The 20,151-nt window shown below is 41.7% G+C and overlaps 1 protein-coding gene and 1 pseudogene across 6 annotated transcripts in view; one reads left to right on the top strand and one right to left on the bottom strand.

The window, feature by feature from the left end:
* Positions 1–20,151, bottom strand: part of PLCB4 (phospholipase C beta 4) — a 422,682-nt gene that overhangs the window by 329,440 nt on the left and 73,091 nt on the right. The window lies entirely within an intron of this gene.
* LOC309644502 (ran-specific GTPase-activating protein-like) lies at positions 2,332–19,508 on the top strand (annotated as a pseudogene). The gene is made up of 2 exons: positions 2,332–11,498; positions 18,221–19,508. The product of its transcript is annotated as a ran-specific GTPase-activating protein-like (transcript).

The raw sequence follows: 20,151 nt of genomic DNA, 5'->3' as shown, positions 1-20,151 counted from the left end.
GTTTTCTGTTTAGTAAATCAGGGGAATATACATAATATTTGTGGAAGTATTTCCGTCATAAAAATATCTAGTTTATTTGATAATGCTTAACTGGGTAAAATTTCATGAGCAAAATTTGATTTATATAGAATAAGTTGTTCCCCACCCCTGTCGGCTAAATTAGGTGTTAATGTAGCTCCTATTCTGGAAGGCTAGATCTGCCTTCATGATTCTATCTGCTGTTTGACAAAGTAAGAGCTAGAATACAAATTCTTTCCTCTCTTCTCGGAAGTCCTCTGCAGCAGAAATCCTTGGGAGTGTGGAGGGAGCGGAGGAGAGAAAACCCCGAAAACAAAAACATATCACCAAGGATTTCCCGTCAGTGCTTGCTTCAGCAGCACAGATACTAAAACGAGAACAATACAAAGGTTAGCATGGCCCCTGTGCAAAGACCACGTGCCAATTTGTGAAGCAGTCCTCATTTTGCTTTCCTTTTCTAATGTTCACAGGTGGGGAAACAAAGGCTGTAGTAAATGAAATGACTTACCCAACCAAGGGCCCTTCCCACTTCAAACCACACCTCAGTTTTCCTCCGAAAAAAAAAAAAACCTCCAGTCACAGTATTCAGCAACTCAAATTTTAACTATCTACTTTGTCCTTCCAAAGACATCTATCATCTATTTTAAAAATTACTTTTATTATAGTCCCTCCAGAAGGAATGTGATTTGTTCATATACAATGATTGCAAACACAATTTCAGTCCCTTCCACCACCTCCCCTTCACCCCAAACACAGTTTCTTTGAGGTTATTAAAACGCAATGAGATTGAGAGAACATCTGGGTTCCAGGTTCAGCTTGGCTTCTAGCTAGCTAAGTGGTTTTAGGCTGGCCAGTTAACCTCTCTGGGTCTCTGTTTATTCATTTCCAACATAATGCAACTAGAACTAGCTGATGACCACAATCCTTTCAGCCCTGAAATGATTCCACAGAAAGATAATAGAAGTCCTGTGGGGAACCAGATGAACTCTCTCTCACTTGACCTGGCCCAGACATCTATCTGTGAGATTGCTTATCAGAACTAAAAGTACAGTCTGTGGCCATGGCATACTGAAAAGTCTGACCTCATTCCTCACTCTCAGTTGACTGTGATCTCAACAGGCAATTCTCAAGTTGGGTTCCAGGGTTCTGACTGCAAACAGAGCCTGAGTCTTCTCCTTCCCTGTATCTACATTCTGCTATGTAACCTTGCAGTGTCCTCCTACTCTGACTGGCCTGTGACTCCTTTGACCAATGAGATGTTAACACAATACAAGCAAATGCTGAAAAATACATGCACTGCTGGCTCCGCTCTCATTCTTGCTCCTCTGTCATGGCCAGGAGAACATGCTAGGTCTAGCGTGCCTCAGAATGAAAGCCATATATAGCAGAGACAAGTGACCCCAGTCTTCCTAGCTAAAGCTATCCTAGATCATCCAATAGCCAGCTGAACTCCCGGACATGTGAGCAAACCCAGCCCAGCTCAGAAGAGCTGCCTGCCCAATCCATACCTGACCAGAGAGAGACACGTGAGTGAGATTAGCTGGAATCAGCCAAGTCCAGATCAAGATCAGCTGAACCCCCCAAACTTGCAAGCTAAATACATTTTTATTATTGTATTCCACTGAGATGTTATAGTTGCTTGTTATGCAGCATTACTGTGGCAATAGATAACAAGCTCTCAGCCAGACTATAATGTCTATTTCCAGAGTGAAGCTTCCTTAGTGGTGAAACAAGTGTGGCACACGCTGCATGCCTTAATCATAAAGGTTCACAACAGACATGAATGCTTTCAAGGCTCTAAGAAGTCCCACAGAAAAGAAATTTAACCTTGTCTAACTCATGTTTTCCTTAACCTATTTTACCAGGGACCCCCAAGTATGATTCGCTAATCAAAGTCTCCCCCAACCTTACATCCCAAGTCTGGGTTTAGCCTCTACCCAATCTTTTTGGGGTTAAGCCATGTATTTTATTGTCTCTTCCAAGGTACTTAGTGGACCCTTCAAAAACAAACAAATAAACAAAACAAAAAACTTAAAAGTATTTTGAAACTATGAAAGCTTATATTGTTTATAACCGAAGTCTAATTAGAAATAAAGGGGAATATTCTGCAAATATCCAAACCCATACATAGCCTCAGTCTAATTCCAACTTTATTAAAACTTGAAGAAAAGCCTAAGGCTGACCTTGCCATTCCCTCCTTAACATTCTTGACAGGCAACCCACTGCAATCTTCTTGTGGTTCACAGCCTTTGATGATCAGGGCCTTTGATTATCCATCTCCTCTCCCGCTATTCTTCCTTCCCTCCATCTCCTTCCTAACCTATTACTACTCTCTGGTCTATATGCTACCCATGCTGAACTACTTTCAATTCCATCAAATGGCCATGAGCTAAACTCTCCAGAATTTGGTCCTATTTGATGTGAACGTGAATTATGCAGCTTTGAAATAATATGATATTAAAAACATTAATATGGTCTCACATTAATGTGAATGTTAAATCCACCCAAAATGTTAAAATTCTTCAAGAATTGTAGTTTCGAAGCTGGCCCAGCCGAGGGAACGCTAAACTCTGTTTACGGAGTGGCCACAGGGTGGCGCCATATTAGCTGATTAAAGGAAATATCCACCATCTTTTGTCAGAATTATTCTTCAATTAGGGAAGTTCTGAATTTGCAAGGACTTCAGAAACACAACTCTTCTTCTGGAAACTCTTCTTCACCTCTTAACCATACCCAAGGCCAAACACACAGTGTTCATCCAGCCAAACTTCAATTCATCCTTCCTGTATCAGTTGAGACAGTACTTCTTCCCTGAAACTTTCCCTGAAACCCCTAAAAACAGGTGATAACATCTTCCCATGATTGAATTTGCCTGATTTTAACATTTTTCCACTATAAATGCCTATCATTTGGTCTACTCTCCTTCATGGGAGAGAGCCTAGCTTGCCTGGTTCATAGTATATGATCAACGAATATAAGATGGGTTCGTGTGTGGACAGATGGAATGGATGGATAGATGAATGGATGGATGGATGGATATATGGATGGATGGGTGGATGTATGGATGGATGGGTGGATGTATGGATGGATGGGTGGATGTATGGATGGATGGATGGACAGATGTATGTATGTATGGATGGATGGATAGATGGATGGGTGGATGGATGGAGGGATGGAGAAATCAACAAACAGGATAGGCCACTGAATAAAACATGACTGATTTTTGCTGTATATTCTCTCCTTATCCCCCTCCCCTGTCCAACATCAAGGAAAGATAATTACAAACACTAGGTAACAGCAGAGGAAAAAGAAAAAAAGAACGTTGATAATCTTATCAGTTGGATAAGAGAGATATTACGAATTTAGAATTAAAACACAGACTTTTTGAAGTGAGGGCACTTGTCAAAAATACAACAGACAATCAGGAAAAAAAATGGTAGGACACAGTAGTGTCTTTCTTTTCCTAATCAAAGAAACTCTGCTGAAAATACACCTTTTATTTTTTGGATATAAACATTTTAACTCATTTGTTGAAAGCGAAGGACTCCCTCCAAGAACTGTGCTATGTAATGAATGTGACCTCTTCGATGGAAAAAAAGAAAGATGTAGGAAGGACTTTAGAGCTCCATGGGGTCAGATTTCCTGCTTCTCATCACAAAACTCGCCAGAGAAATATTTTTGTTTCTCATTCACTTTCACCTTGGACACCAAAGTTCACTCTCTTGGTTACCCTATGAGTTGTCCTTTTCAATTAGGACAGAAATGAGTTCAAACACAGATAAGACAATTTAAAACCAAAAAAGGTTTGTCTCTGATGTTTCTTTCTTCTCGAATGCCTTTTGACCCCAGACCAAACACCCAGTATATCTCTGGCACTTTTAGGCAGAGATAGGAAAATAGCTCTGCCATTGACTTAAACATCCTGCCAAATGACGCCAGGCAATAGCCTTAGGGAATGTCACATGGACGATCTTTGGGCTATGTGTGTGTACAGCCTCGTTCTCTAGGCTTTAATTTTATTTGAACTTTCTTTTGACCCTTTATAGACAGTGCATTTGAAAACAAGGGCTGTACAGTGTTTTCACCAGCCAGAAAAACCCCAAACAATTTTCTATGGATTGTGTTTTAACCCTCGAGTTAAGCAAAGGCATAATCTGCTGCTGCTGTTCTCCAGGTCGCTGTGTGCTATATTTCCCTACTGTCTGAACTCCCTTAAAAAGCCCCACCTAAAAATATAAATAAGAACCTGGCCCTTTAGTCATATCATCAACAAACCACATGAATGTTGGCAGCAGGGGACACCATCACTGGTTCTCCCAAATCTCAACCTTCAAGATGCGGTAACAGCCCAGCTTCTTGGAGCTGCTCTGTCCTTCAGAAGCTTGTTAAACTTTCAAGAATTCATTTGGGCCTCCTACAGCCTATTTTTCTGCATGCATTCCTTCCAAAGACATATGCATCCCCTGGGAAGAGATGAAAGTGATACCAAATAAAACAAAAGCAAACTTCAGAGGGACCTCTCAAGTAAATGCTCCCAAATAAAGAACAATTTCTGCACATTGTTCTTCCCTTTCTCTCTTTAACCCCCTCAGTCTCTCAAGGTTGTTTATTTTCTTTATTTATAAAAAGCACCCACCAGGTAACAAAATCAAGATCCCTTTTGCGGAAGGAAGCTCAGGCAGCTGTTTCCCAGAGACCATGAACCATTGTCACCAGGTCTCCCAGAGGCACAACTGAACCCACCCTATGCTTCTTGCCTATGCTGTTCCTTACTTGGCCATGAACAGTTGCAGTCAGCCCCAGCAATTTCTGCACCCTGTATAGTATAATCTCCTAAAACATCAGCTGAGAGTTTAGGGGCCAAATTTTAAAATAGCATCCAATTAATAATCCTAGTAATAATGAAAGAATTGCCAAACTGCTATGTTAATTCTGAAGCACAAGTGGAAGCTCAGCTAAATGAAGCAAAACTATTCCTCCACACCCCTCCCCACATCACCATTTAAAGGTTCCACTTAGTAATGGAAATTTCCGGAACTAGATAATGCAACATGTTAGCATTTTTACTTTTTAGGTTCTATTCACTTATTCAACATTCACTGAGTGCTGACTATCCCTGGATATGAAGATAAAAATTATTGACAGCTGATCTCAAAGATGTCACAAAAATGCCACTCGAAAAAGAAGCTTCTAACAGAATTTTGTTCATTCACCTAACAAGTGATCACTGAGTCCCTGGTGCTGTGCAGGCACTGAGGCTGCCACAGTGAGTGATACAGACAGAAATCCCTGCTCTCATGGAACCTCCCTTCTGGAGGGGCAGACTGGCACACAGATAAGTAAACAGTCTGGGTATTAGAAGACACTAAAGGCTGTGGAGGGAAAAGGGTAAAGTAGGGCAGCAAGCCCAGAGTGAAAGTCAGGGGGACGGCCATGTTAAACAGGAGGGTAAAGAAAGGCCCGACTGGCAAAGATTTGAAGGAGGCGAGGGAACAAGTCCTACAGACACTGGGAAGAAGAGTGTTCCAAGCAAAGGGAGAACGTGCAAAGGTCCTGGGGGCAGTGTGCCTATGTGTGTGAGGAGCAGCAGTTGGCAAGGGTGGCAGCACAGAGTGAGCGAGGGAAAGCAGTGACAGATGAAGGGGCTGGGCCAGGCCCCATAGGCCCTTTGAAGGGCTTCAGCTTATGTTCTGAATGAGGTAGGAAGCCACTGCAGGCCAGAAGCAGAGCCACAGGATCTGACTTACACGAAAAGGATCACCTGGGCTGCTGTGTGGAGCTGAGACTGCAGGTGGCTGAGGACATAAGCAAGACCAGCCAGATGGCCACTGCAGCACTTGGGCAGAGGACAGTGGTGAGTGGACCAGAGGTAGTGAGGAAGGTGATACAAACTGGTAAACTGGGGTTGTTTTCTATACCAACAAATAACTTACTGATCGACTACACGTCTGTATTTGAAGGTTATACAAGTTCTTTATTTTCCTACTTAAATGCCCAGTAAAACTCCAAATTTGTGTTCATTGGGTTTATTTAGTTCACCAGGTTCTGATGATGCGTTAATTTATATCCCCAGCCTTTATCTTTCTACCGACCCCCAGTTATCCACCATTGCTTTAAGATACCTCGTTCCTCTGGTCCACTCCACCTTGGCATCCATCCCCAACCTTGGTCCTGGTGATCGTGGAACTAAGTTTCCATTCACCCAGGCTTCATATCCCTTTGTTTCTTCCTTTGTCTTCTCCACTGTGAATCCAGACATAGAACTACCAGTTCTTCCTCTGAACCCTATTTTTTTGGTAAGAGTACAGTATTGTCCGTTTTTTATTTTATTGAAGTATAGTTGATTTACAATGTTTCAGGTGTACTGCAAAGTGCTTCAGTTATACATACATATATATGTGTGTATACAGATGTGTGTGTGTGTGTATATATATATATATATGTATATATATATATATATTCTTTTTCAGAATCTTTTCCATTGTAGGTTATTACAAGATGTTGAATATAGTTCCCTGTGCTTTACAGTAGGTCCTTGTTATCTATTTTATATATAGTAGTATACTATAGTATATATAGTATCTGCTAATCCCAAACTCCTAATTTATCCCTCTCTCCTTTTCCCCTTTGGTAACCATAAGTTTGTTTCCTATGTCTGTGATCTGTTTCTGTTTTGTAAATAAGTTGATTTGTATCATTTTTTGTAGATTTCACATATAAGTGATATCATACAATATTTGTCTTTCTTTTTCTGACTTACTTCACTTAGTATGATAATCTCCAGGTCCATCAATCTTGGTGCAAACGACATTATTTCATTCTTTTTTATGCCTGAGTAATATTCCGCTATATATATATGTACCACATCTTCTTTATCCATTCATCCGTTGATGGACATTTAGGTTGCTTCCATGTCTTGGCTATTGTGAATAGTGCTGCTATGAACACTAGGGTACATGTATCTTTTTGAATTAGAGTTTTCTTCTTTTCTGGATATATGCCCAGGAGTGGGATTGCTGGATCATATGGTAGTTCTATTTTTAGTTTTTTAAGGAGCCTCCATACTGTTCTCCATAGTGGTTGCACCAATTTACATTCCCACCAACAGTGCAGGAGGTGAACCCTATTTTGTACACTTCTCTCCCTCTCAGTTTCTCCTGCCACCACTGTGGTGTCAGCCACTACAACCTTCCAGGCAGTCTCACTGGCTCCAACCTCTCCCTCATCAAAACCCCCTTGCTAATTGTGATTGAAATAACATTCTGAAAGTAGAGGTTTTATGATGTGACTTCCCCTGCTTGCAAGCATTCAGCGCCTTCAACCTGGCCTCCAAGGGTCTCACCCAAAGGCTAGGGGTCTCTTCATAGCCCTCCATTCTCTAACTTCTCATCCCTACCCTACAAGGTCTTCACTCCCTCTGGAGTGTGGAAAGGGCCTTCTTGCTCTTTCTCTCACTTTAACTTTCACACATGGGGCTTTCCCAGTCTGTAAAGCCCTTTCTCTCTCTCCCTTCTGTGCAAACTTTCCTAAATCAACTCATCCATGGGGACTAGCTCAAATTATGCTCTCCCTATAAAAACACCCCGTAACTACTCCAGCCTCTATTCAGGTCCTGTTATGGCCCTCTTTATCTCTCTCATTATTAGGACCTCATGGCACAGGTGCATGCCATATTTCCTGGGTAGGTACAAACTTCATGGTCATGGACCAACTTGTATTTCTTTACACCTTTCACTGAGATACAAAATTCAATACGTATTTACTGAATTAAATTATTTCAGTGAAACAGATTAACTGAAATAATGTCACCCTCCATCTTAGTCTCTGAAAGTGTGGAATTGAAAACCTCTAGAATTCAAAAGGATACAGAATCTTTGAATAAAACAGAATCTGAGTTATTTCTTACTCTATTTCTCTTCTGCCATTTTTATTCTTTGACTCACTTTGTTTTCAGATAGTGTGCAACAGAAGAATTGGACAAAAAGTTACGGCTGGGGTTATCTCGAGATTATGCTCCCGCATATCACATCCCAAATTGTAATCTAACTGATATTTGACTTACAAACAAGACACTGGCCTAATGGGAGAGTAAGCAGCAATGGAATGCACAGCTCTGGCCCCACAAAGTTTGGCCATCACTGAGATCTCTGAGTACAGAACTGGGGCCACATGGTGCTAGAAGCAAAAAGAAAAAGAAGTTGGCTTTTAACCAGGCACTTATGAATCAATTTCGAGGCAGGAATTCCTGCTACATGTCAGAAACTACCACACAGCCTCCACCAGTATGCCTTAACAATAGGACTTCACTGACTCCTAAATCACCATGGTGGGGGGGGCACTCTCTGAGAAATGCTGTCCTTGTAGTCCCCAAAACAGGCTGCTCTTAACTTCTCTCATCAAGACAAAGATTCTCTCCACTTACTCCTTCTTCAGGGCAACTACCTCCAATTTCTAATTCATGCAAACAAATAGCTGCCAGCACCTAACCTGAGCCACGCACAGTCACTGATGCCCTAAAGACAGACACACGTGCCTTTGCCTCTAAAGCTCACAGTGGGAGGCAGATGGTGATCAAGCAGACACACAGGCACACAATTACAAACTCTGATTAGCGTGATGAAGGAAACTGAGATGGAACAGAGCATGAGACTTAATCCAAAGGGTTCCACACTCCCCTGAGGAAGTGACACTTGAGCTGAGATTTGAAGACTAAGTTAGAAGTTAAATGACAGATGGGGAGAGAGAAGAGAGGCTTCTTGTCCAGGGCCATGGAAGGACAGAGGGCAGGAGGGAGAACAGTGCACAGGAGTAACTTAAAAAAGAAAACAAAGCAGGGAGGGGATGACTCAAGAAGTCAGAAGGCAGGTCAAGCAGAACTTTGTGGAACATAGAAAGAAAAGAACTCTCTAGCCTCGGAGGGACGGGCAGGACCTGAGAATTCCTTCAAATCCTCCTAATGTTCTCATGTGCCATTGCCTACTCTGACCGCAGTTCCCGTGACATAACCCATCCTACCTCAGCCCTTCAAAGAAAATCCTCAGTAGCACAAGACTTGGCCCTCTCAACCCACCGATGAGTGGACAGCCAGCAACCAATATGAGTGTCTCTTGGAAGCATCTGAAATTGGGAGCATTTGAACCTGGGAGCTCTGCAGACACAGAGGCTATAGCCAGTTGGTGATGAACACTGAACTAAAAAGCTTCCATGCAGTAGGGCCTGAGGGACACGTTGGTCATATTGAGTCCCATACAAAAGAAAAAGAAAAGTATTTGTAAATTGTTCATCACTCTTCCCAAGTCTATTTCCCCTCTCTGGGAAGCCAGCCCTGTGACTGCTTTGACCAACAGAACGCAGTGGGAATGGTCACCCAGGCTTTCTGAGTCCTGGCCTTCAGGGCTCCGGTAACTTCTGCTTTTGCACATATGTAATGCTCCCTCTTGTCATCCGGCCCCCAGGCTGAGAGAAGCCCAAGCCACATGGACAGGGGCCTCATGGAAGAGCACTCAGGTGTTCCATTGGCATCCCAGCTGGACTCCCATTCTACAGCCAGCACCAACTGCCTGCCATGTGGGAGTGTCAGGGTGAGTATTCGACTCATTTGAGCCCCCAGATTACTAAAGCCCCAGCAACACCATGTGAAGCAGGAGAACCACCCAGCTGAGCCCAGTCAGCCTCCTGAGGGATACTAAACGGTGGTGGTTGTTTTAAGCCAGTAAGTTTTGAGGTAGTTAAAGCAAGAGAGATAACTAAAGCAGAAATAGAGCAAGGTAGCAAATAAAATTAGGAAAGAATAAAGCAGAGATGCAGCCCCTGCATGACAGGGGAGTTCAAGCTTAATTCTGGGCTTTCCCACTCTAGTTCCATGACACTTGATCGGACTTTGTTCCTGTCTCTGTAATCCACAAACCTCAACTTCTTGACATTAAATGGCCTTTAACATGACCAGCTTAAGGGCTTTCTGTTCATAAAGGCTTTAGCTATAACATCCCCGTATTACAGTCACCGTTTTGTTCATGCCTCTGCAGAGGAATTCTTATTTATCAGTGTCCCATGAAGTAACCAGCACTTGTGACTGGTTCACTGTCTACAACTATGGAATTGATAAAACAGTCTTCACCAATTCCCTGCCTTGGGATATCAAGATTACTAATCCTAAAGGTTTAGGAACAAGAATAATTAGAAGGAATAAGGCTCAAGTATCTCTTATGGCAGGCGTGTCAGATATGTTCTACTAAATGGGTGATCGTGAAATATGGATGTTAACATAATCATTAGTAATTGAAATGGTAATCCACCATATTTCCATATTTTAGGTAATTCTAAAGTGATACAAGGTAATTCTGTCATGGTAAATTTGGTGTAAGGGCGCACAAATCTGAGCAAAGGTACGTATTGATAGAAGACACCAATGGCTCTATCTCCCTCCTTTGAGACACTCATGAATTAGAAACATGCATTGCTCAGTATTTAGAACATGTGCTCCAGGTCTAGCAATATGCTAACACCCAAAGATTCTTAACTACATTGTTTTTGTTTTCTCTTCATACCTAATATGTTTAGAGTACATGTGCCGTCTATATTATTTTAAGTGATTAGATTACTATTCTATCCCTTGGTCTCAAGTCCAGGCACTCCTCCAAAGGCTACCAGCATTTTGGCCAAATCATCATATGCCTCATTGATTCTCCAACCCATGAGGAAATTCCACACCTTCTTCCATACCATCTCCGCTTCTCTCCCTGGGAATCTCACTGTCATGCTTCAAGACCCAACTCAATGTCACTGGTTCTATGAAGCATTATCTGACACTCCCAAGCTTAACTACACCCTCACTGACATACACATAACACTTTGTAGATGCCTATACTACTTAAAATATTTATCATAATTATTTGTTTGAACGTCTATTTTCCCAACTACATTGTGATTTCCTTGAAAGCAGTGATCAAATACTATTCATTACTGACTCCATGGTGCTTAGCAAAGGGCCGGAATCACAGGAGGCCCTCTGTAAACATGTACAGAATGAGTGCTTTCTGTTGCTATAGTGCCTTACTCTACGCTGCTTGAAATGCCTTTCACACCAGCTTTAAAAAAAAATTTCCAAAAAGTGGATTATAACCCATTAGAGGGATGAGAAATAGAAGGAAGTAGGAGGAAATGACTTACTTATCTAACATTAAAATACACAAGGGGTTGCGGGGCGGAGGGAAGAGCGGGCGGGGGCGGGAGGCACCGTCGCCAGACACGGAGGAAGGAGCTGCGAGCAGCCGCCGAGAGGCCGTGGAGCCCGCGACGACCGAGCCGGCTGAGTAGCCGCCGCCGCCACGCCTATGGCGGCCCCCAAGGACACCCACAAGGACCACCACACCTCCGCCGAGAAAGCCGACGAGTCCAACCGTGACCCCCAGTTTGAGCCAATAATTTCTCTCCCCGAGCGAGAAATTAAAACGCTGGAGGGGATTAACCAAGATGGCGGAGTAGAAGGACGTGCTCTCACTCCCTCTTGCAAGAGCACCAGAATCACAACTGGCTGCTGGACAATCATTGACAGGAAGACCCTGGACTTCACCAAGGAGGATACCCTACATCCAAGGACATAGGAGAAGCCACAGTGAGACGGTAGGAGGGGCGCAATCAGAGTAAAATCTAATCCCATAACTGCTGGGTGGGTGACTCACAGACTGGCAAACACTTATACCACAGAAGTCCACACACTGGAGTGAAGGTTCTGAGCCCCACGTCAGGCTTCCCAACCTGGGGGTCCGGCAACGGGAGGAGGAATTCCTAGAGAATCAGACTTTGAAGCCTAGTGGGAATTGATTGCAGGACTTTGACAGGACTGGGAGAAACACAGACCCCACTCTTGGAGGGCACACACAAAGTAGTGTGCACATCGGGACCCAGGGGAAGGAGCAGTGACCCTGGGGGAGACTGAACCAGACCTACCTGCTGGTGTTGGGGGGTCTCCTGCAGAGGCAGGGGGTGGCTCTGTTTCACTGTGGGGACAAGGACTCTGGCAGCGGAGGTTCTGGGAAGTGCTCCTTGGCGTGAGCCTTCCCAGAGTCTGCCATTAACCCCACCAAAGAGCCCAGGTATGCTCCAGTGTTGGGTTGCCTCAGGCAAAACAAACAACAGGGAGGGAACCCAGCCCCACCCATCAACAGTCAAGTGGATTAAAGTTTTACTGAGCTCTGACCACCACAGCAACAGTCAGCTCTACCCACCACCAGAGCCTCCCATCAAGCCTCTTATATAGCCTCAACCACCAGAAGGCAGACAGCAGAAGCAAGAAAAACTACAATCCTGCAGCCTGTGGACCAAAAACCACAGTTACAGAAAGACAGACAATATGAAAAGGCAGAGGGCTATGTACCAGATGAAGGAACAAGAAAAAACCCCAGAAAAACAACTAAATGAAGTGGAGATAGGCAACCTTCCAGAAAAAGAATTCAGAATAATGATAGTGAAGATGATCCAGGACCTCGGAATAAGAATGGAGGCAAAGATTGAGAAGATGCAAGAAATGATTAACAAAGACCTAGAAGAATTAAAGAACAAACAAACAGAGATGACCAATACAATAACTGAAATGAAAACTACACTAGAAGGAATCAATAGCAGAATAACTGAGGCAGAAGAACGGATAAGTGACCTGGAAGACAGAATGGTGGAATTCACTGCTGCGGAACAGACTAAAGAAAAAAGAATGAAAAGAAATGAAGACAGCCTAAGAGACCTCTGGGACAACATTAAACGCAACAACATTCACATTATAGGGGTCCCAGAAGGAGAAGAGAGAGAGAAAGGACCAGAGAAAATATTTGAAGAGATTGTAGTTGAAAACTTCCCTAACATGGGAAAGGAAATAGCCACCCAAGTCCAGGAAGCACAGAGTCCCATACAGGATAAACCCAAGGAGAAACACGCCGAGACACATAGTAATCAAAGTGGCAAAAATTAAAGACAAAGAAAAATTATTGAAAGCAGCAAGGGAAAAATGACAAATAACATACAAGGGAACTCCCATAAGGTTAACAGCTGATTTCTCAGCAGAAACTCTGCAAGCCAGAAGGGAGTGGCATGATATACTTAAAGTGATGAAAGGGAAGAACCTACAACCAAGATTACTCTACCCGGCAAGGATCTCATTTAGATTTGATGGAGAAATCAAAAGCTTTACAGACAAGCAAAAGCTACGAGAATTCAGCACCACCAAACCAGCTCTACAACAAATGCTAAAGGAACTTCTCTAAGTGGGAAACACAAGAGAAGAAAAGGACCTACAAAAACAAACCCAAAACAATTAAGAAAATGGTCATAGGAACATACATATCGATAACTACCTTAAACGTGAATGGATTAAATGCCCCAACCAAAAGACATAGACAGGCTGAATGGATACAAAAACAAGACCCATATATATGCTGTCTACAAGAGACCCACTTTAGACCTAGGGACACATACAGACTGAAAGTGAGGGGATGGAAAAAGATATTCCATGCAAATGGAATTCAAAAGAAAGCTGGAGTAGCTATACTCATATCAGATAAAATAGACTTTAAAATAAAGAATGTTACAAGAGACAAGGAAGGACACTACATAATGATCAAGGGATCAATCCAAGAAGAAGATATAACAATTATAAATATATATGCACCCAACATAGGAGTACCTCAATACATAAGGCAACTGCTAACAGCTATAAAAGAGGAAATTGACAGTAACACAATCATAGTGGGGGACTTTAACACCTCACTTACACCAATGGACAGATCATCCAAAATGAAAATAAATAAGGAAACAGAAGCTTTAAATGACACAATAGGCCAGATAGATTTAATTGATATATATAGGACATTCCATCCAAAAACAGCAGATTACACGTTCTTCTCAAGTGCGCACGGAACATTCTCCAGGATAGATCACATCTTGGGTCACAAATCAAGCCTCAGTAAATTTAAGAAAATTGAAATCATATCAAGCATCTTTTCTGACCACAAAGCTATGAGATTAGAAATGAATTACAGGGAAAAAAACGTAAAAAAGACAAACATATGGAGGCTAAACAATACGTTACTAAATAACCAAGAGATCACTGAAGAAATCAAAGAGGAAATAAAAAAATACCTAGAGACAAATGACAATGAAAACACGACGACCCAAAACCTATGGGATGCAGCGAAAGCAGTTCTAAGAGGGAAGTTTATAGCTATACAAGCCTACCTCAAGAAACAAGAAAAATCTCAAGTAAACAATCTAACCTTACACCTAAAGAAACTAGAGAAAGAAGAACAAACAAAACCCAAAGTTAGCAGAAGGAAAGAAATCATAAAGATCAGAGCAGAAATAAATGAAATAGAAACAAAGAAAACAATAGCAAAGATCAATAAAACTAAAAGTTGGTTCTTTGAGAAGATGAACAAAATTGATAAGCCATTAGCCAGACTCATCAAGAAAAAGAGGGAGAGGACTCAAATCAATAAAATCAGAAATGAAAAAGGAGAAGTTACAACAGACACCGCAGAAATACAAAGCATCCTAAGAGACTACTACAAGCAACTTTATGCCAATAAAATGGACAACCTGGAAGAAATGGACAAATTTTTAGAAAGGTATAACCTTCCAAGACTGAACCAGGAAGAAACAGAAAATATGAACAGACCAATCACAAGTAATGAAATTGAAACTGTGATTAAAAATCTTCCAACAAACAAAAGTCCAGGACCAGATGGCTTCACCGGTGAATTCTATCAAACATTTAGAGAAGAGCTAACACCTATCCTTCTCAAACTCTTCCAAAAAATTGCAGAGGAAGGAACACTCCCAAACTCATTCTATGAGGCCACCATCACCCTGATACCAAAACCAGACAAAGACACTACAAAAAAAGAAAATTACAGACCAATATCACTGATGAATATAGATGCAAAAATCCTCAACAAAATACTAGCAAACAGAATCCAACAACACATTAAAAGGATCGTACACCACGATCAAGTGGGATTTATCCCAGGGATGCAAGGATTCTTCAATATACGCAAATCAATCAATGTGATACACCATATTAACAAATTGAAGAATAAAAACCATATGATCATCTCAATAGATGCAGAAAAAGCTTTTGACAAAATTCAACACCTATTTATGATAAAAACTCTCCAGAAAGTGGGCGTAGAGGGAACCTACCTCAACATAATAAAGGCCATATATGACAAACCCACAGCAAACATCATTCTCAATGGTGAAAAACTGAAAGCATTTCCTCTAAGATCAGGAACAAGACAAGGATGTCCACTCTCACCACTATTATTCAACATAGTTCTGGAAGTCCAAGCCATGGCAATCAGAGAAGAAAAAGAAATAAAAGGAATACAAATTGGAAAAGAAGAAGTAAAACTGTCACTGTTTGCGGATGACATGATACTATACATAGAGAATCCTAAAACTGCCACCAGAAAACTGCTAGAGCTAATTAATGAATATGGTAAAGTTGCAGGATACAAAATTAATGTACAGAAATCTCTTGCATTCCTATACACTAATGATGAAAAATCTGAAAGAGAAATTATGGAAACACTCCCATTTACCACTGCAACAAAAAGAATAAAATACCTAGGAATAAACCTACCTAGGGCGACAAAAGACCTGTATGCAGAAAACTATAAGACACTGATGAAAGAAATTAAAGATGATACCAACAGATGGAGAGATATACCATGTTCTTGGATTGGAAGAATCAACATTGTGAAAATGAGTATACTTCCCAAAGCAATCTACAGATTCAATGCAATCCCTATCAAATTACCAATGGCATTTTTTATGGAGCTAGAACAAATCATCTTAAAATTTGTATGGAGACACAAAAGACCCCGAATAGCCAAAGCAGTCTTGAGGCAAAAAAATGGAGCTGGAGGAATCAGACTCCCTGACTTCAGACTATACTACAAAGCTACAGTAATCAAGACAATATGGTACTGGCACAAAAACAGAAACATCGATCAATGGAACAAGATAGAAAGCCCAGAGATTAACCCACGCACCTATGGTCAACTAATCTATGACAAAGGAGGCAAAGATATACAATGGAGAAAAGACAGTCTCTTCAGTAAGTGGTGCTGGGAAAACGGGACAGCTACATGTAAAAGAATGAAATTAGAATACTCCCTAACACCATACACAAAAATAAACTCAAAATGGATTAGAGACCTAAATATAAGACTGGACACTATAAAACTCTTAGAGGAAAACATAGGAAGAACACTCTTTGACATAAATCACAGCAAGATCTTTTTTGATCCACCTCCTAGAGTAATGGAAATAAAAACAAAAATAAACAAGTGGGACCTAATGAAACTTCAAAGCTTTTGCACAGCAAAGGAAACCATAAACAAGACGAAAAGACAACCCTCAGAATGGGAGAAAATATTTGTAAATGAATCAATGGACAAAGGATTAATCTCTAAAATATATAAACAGCTCATTCAGCTCAATATTAAAGAAACAAACAATCAAATCCAAAAATGGGCAGAAGACCTAAATAGACATTTCTCCAAAGAAGACATATAGACGGCCATGAAGCACATGAAAAGATGCTCAACATCACTAATTATTAGAGAAACACAAATCAAAACTACAATGAGGTATCACCTCACTCCTGTTAGAATGGGCATCATCAGAAAATCTACAAACAACAAATGCTGGAGAGGGTGTGGAGAAAAGGGAACCCTCTTGCACTGTTGGTGGGAATGTAAATTGATACAGCCACTATGGAGAACAATATGGAGGTTCCTTAAAAAACTAAAAATAGAATTACCATATGACCCAGCAATCCCACTACTGGGCATATACCCAGAGAAAACCGTAATTCAAAAAGACACATGCACCCCAATGTTCATTGCAGCACTATTTACAATAGCCAGGTCATGGAAGCAACGTAAATGCCCATCAACAGACGAATGGATAAAGAAGTTGTGGTACATATATACAATGGAATATTACTCAGCCATAAAAAGGAACGAAATTGAGTCATTTGTTGAGAAGTGGATGGATGTAGAGACTGTCATACAGAGTGAAGTAAGTCAGAAAGAGAAAAACAAATATCGTATATTAATGCATGTATGTGGAACCTAGAAAAATGGTACAGATGAGCCGGTTTGCAGGGCAGAAGTTGAGACACAGATGTAGAGAATGGACATATGGACACCAAGGGGGGAAAACTGCGGTGGGGTGGGGATGGTGTTGTGCTGATTTGGGCGATTGGGATTGACATGTATACACTGATGTGTATAAAATTGATGCCTAATAAGAACCTGCAGTATAAAAAAACAAACAAACAAAACAACTAATACTAAACTTTCATTGGGTTATTTGTAGGGAAATATGTTAATATAAATGTTTCAGCCATTACATGAAATTTCTAAAAATCTTATATTTGTATTTGTATGGAAATATGTGTGGAAATATGTTAATATAAATGTTTCAGACATTACATGAAATTTCTAAAAATCTTATATGTTCTGGTATAATGTTATAAGTAATAATCCTAGTTATTACTTTAAAATGTATATCTCAGAAATAACTGATTTTCTTGTCAACTGCATTATCATGAACTTTCATCAAATCTTTAACAGTGGTCATTATTAAGTCTTTTGTCATTTACAGACAGTTCTGGGTGTACTCTGATGCTTTTGCAAATATGTTCCTATAAAAGGCTTTCATCTTCAAGAAATTCATGGAAAAGACTCTGACAAGTACAGGTTTCTGGTAACTGACTGTACTGCTGAACTGAATGAATAAGCATTTTCAGAACTCTGATGAAAAACTGATGAACTCATAAAAGTGCTAACAAAAGATCAAGATAAAAAAAAAAAAATCAATTACATGGGACTGAGTGAACTGATGAGGATGAGTATAATTTTTGTGACTTTCTGTCTGAATTAAAAAAAAAAAATCCCACAAGGACTCAGAGGTAAAGAATATACAAATCAATTTTCACTGCAAAGTAAACGAGCTGTTACAGTGGAGGATTACTGGACTGAATGTCAATATTATGACATAGTATGAGTGTGTTTCATGTTTGGTAATTGCAATCATTGTTGCTTTTGTTGTGGTCATCCATGTACAATGCTTGGTGTCAGTCTATTTATCTCTTGTAAAAATAAAAAAATAAAAAAAAAAAACGCTGGAAAAAGATGAAGAGGAACTTTTAAAAATGCGGGCCAAGCTGTTTCTGTTCGCTTCGGAGAACGACCTCCCGGGATGGAAGGAGAGGGGCACTGGGGACGTCAAGCTGCTGAAGCGCAAGGAGAAGGGGACCATCCGCCTCCTCAGGCGCAGGGACAAGACTCTCAAGATCTGCGCCAACCACTACATCACGCCGATGGCGGAGCTGAAGCCGAACGCGGGCAGCGACAGCGCCTGGGTCTGGAATACCCACGCCGACTGTGCCGACGAGTGACCCAAGCAGCAGCTGCTGGCCATTAACACCGAGAATGCACAGAAATTCAAAACGAAGTTTGAAGAATACAGGAAAGAGACCGAAGAGAGAGAAAAGAAAGGATCTGGCAAAAATGAGAGTGCCGAGAAAGTAGCTGAGAAGCTAAGAAGCTCTTTAGGTGAAGGAGGGCAAGGAGCCCGAGGACGAGACCAAGGAGGCCGCTGAGGAGGAGCAATGAGTCATGTCCCGTTGTGTCCTTTGTCCCTGTCTTTTCCTTTTTTCTTTTTTTTTTTTTTTTAATTTGCCCTGTCCCTTCTTTTTGGTTTGTTTTTATTCTGTTTTGTTTTCACAAGGGACTTTATAGAAAGAACTGACTTCCAACAACAACAAAAATACATGAGAGAAATCTCTGAAATTTCCAGATGGGTAGATCCACTTCACCCTTCTGTTTCTATGAATTACCTATTATTCCATCTTATAGAGTCAGATACATTATAATTAACTGCATACATGGTCATAATAAGGCAGAGCTTCTGATTTTCAAGTCACTACTCACACAAAGGAGACCAAAAAAAAAAAAAGTTCACCAATTACAACGTAAGGCAGCCCTCCAAAAAGTCTTCTTTAATAAGCACCGCTTCTTTTGTTAATGCATCCTACATGCTGAGTGTCCTTAGGGCTCAAGTACAATTTACACTTCATTATCTTATATCTTCATACCGTCTCTAGCTGTTTCATCTCATCCAGTTCTGTCTGGAGAGCAAACTCTTCAAAATGGTGTCTCAGCCAAGGTCCCAGCAGGAAACAGATGGAACACACACAGGAGACAGCTCAGGGCATTTAATAAGGGATTATTTACCAGCTGTGGGCGGGGCTTGAGGAAGACAACCAGGGAATCTGAAGAGCCCTAGGCCAGAGGGGCAAGAGGACAGAGCCACGGGAACCTGGTGAAAGTGCTGTGGCTACAGGCGGGGTCGCCCGACAGACTCTGTGGCTTCTGGGAGGGCAACGGAGACAACCATCAGCCCAGTAGCAAGAAGAAACCTGGGGGAATAGAGGCTGACCTCGTGTTCCTCCTCCATCCAATCTTCTGCTATAGCCTCCCACTGCCTGAATCCGTCCAGACGCCTGAGGGCAAGGAAGCCCAGCAACGCAGCATCTAACGCTCCATCTGCAGACATGAGCACATGCAGACGGTGGAGTGCGGATCTGGAGGGGCAAACAGAGACTATCCAACACTGATGGTATCACAGGCAGTACCTACTCCTCAGCCCCATCTACCCCCTACTAGGGCACTAGGCGCGCAGATGGTAAGAACAGAAAAGAGCCAACACGGGACGTTTGTCGGAATCGCACTGTGTGTAGGAACCTCCACTTACACCCATTTCCATTTCCCTGTGAGCCTGCAGAAGTGACCCCTCCACAGCCCCTCGGCACTCAGCTCCCACACACACCGACGAGGCCTTACTCTAGGACCCAAGACTCTGATGGTGGGCTTTTCATCAAGTGCCTACAAGTAAGACCTCCAACAAATAGCCCAGCTCCTCACCCCTGCAGAAGACTACTGTGGAGCCTATTCTACACCGCCTCCAAAAGACAGTGCTCTGCAGACAGCACTCCGTTGCCCCCAGTGGGATCAACCTGGGGTCCACATACCCTATATTGGCTGCATTTCCTTCCTTATCTCACATCCC

The sequence above is a fragment of the Balaenoptera physalus genome (genome assembly GCF_965194825.1).
Source record: "Balaenoptera physalus genome assembly, chromosome: 16".
Taxonomy (NCBI): Eukaryota; Metazoa; Chordata; class Mammalia; order Artiodactyla; family Balaenopteridae; genus Balaenoptera; species Balaenoptera physalus.
The sequence above is the reverse complement of the archived record's forward strand: the minus strand, read 5'-3'. Positions and strand labels throughout refer to the sequence as shown.